Here is a 1047-nt window from a genome sequence, read left to right on the forward strand (position 1 = left end):
AAATAATATGCAAAGGCACCTCATAATATAGTTCATCAAATCAGATATACAAGAACTCACTAAGAATAGTCTGATATAAAAGACGAGATAACTTCAAATGCCAACAATCAATCACAAAAATCAAATTGAAAGGTCATTCTTGATATTCTTCAGGCCAATGCATTATACAGCATCTACAGCACCAATATGTTTTTCAGTCCACTGCCATAGAGTGAAAACCAGCAAATAAAAGTTAAACAGAATGATTCACACCATGACTAGTAATTCACCCAAGAGACAATGCTTAAGAACGACTTCTAGGATTGCAGGGAGAAAAAGGCTACGGGTACTCAGGGAGGTACAATTATTCTACTGGTGAAAGGACTATAAGTTCAATTTTTTTCTGAAAGATAACAATCACCCTATCAACAAAATCATACAATAAGCGCAAGTTTGGCACAATGGTACACACTTATGTACAGGCTCCTCATATTATTAGTTTCAAAATGGTAAAAAGCAGTGTCTCACCAAGTATATAACCACTGTAAAGAGGTAAGCAATCTCAAATTGTACCACTATGCCGAGCCTAATATTTTTCAGGCTAAATTGCTTTTGAGCTGATCGTCAGACTGAGATGGCAGCCTTACATATTATGGCTTGGCATTGGAGTTCAGCTAAAATGGTGGAAGTCAACCAGCAAATAAAGAATACAAAGATTGAAAATTGTACAGATTAATCACACCAATGATTTATTGTGCAACCAGGAAGCAATACTTCAAACATGGCCTGGACCAAAAGTCATTGACTCATCTTATATCAGAGTATCAAATGCACCAATCTTACTCAAATGCCATCACGTGGAGGTACAACTAGTTCACAGAATTGGAACGAACGTAATCAATATGATTATATAACTAAAGCTATGTGCATCTGAGACAACATAGAACACATATATAAATAGCAAATATGGAAGTAAAACCCATCATTTGTAGTGATTCAGTCCATCCCTTGGCCAATCAAAATCATTCTTCAAAGCATACCACAAACTTCATCAAGCACTAAGCATCA

At 35.9% G+C, this 1047-nt stretch overlaps 1 protein-coding gene across 1 annotated transcript in view; it reads right to left on the reverse strand.

Moving 5' to 3' along the window:
* LOC110426435 (U-box domain-containing protein 62-like) overlaps positions 1–1039 on the reverse strand; it is a 3203-nt gene extending 2164 nt beyond the window's left edge. Inside the window, exon 1 of the mRNA XM_089785271.1 lies at positions 61–1039. The gene's annotated coding sequence lies outside the window, so the exon portion shown is untranslated. The remainder of the gene's footprint in view (positions 1–60) is intronic.
* Positions 1040–1047: the final 8 nt, after the last annotated feature.

Source organism: Theobroma umbraticum, unplaced genomic scaffold (assembly GCF_002168275.2).
Source record: "Theobroma umbraticum cultivar Fairchild unplaced genomic scaffold, ASM216827v3 scaffold_55.0, whole genome shotgun sequence".
NCBI lineage: Eukaryota > Viridiplantae > Streptophyta > Magnoliopsida > Malvales > Malvaceae > Theobroma > Theobroma umbraticum.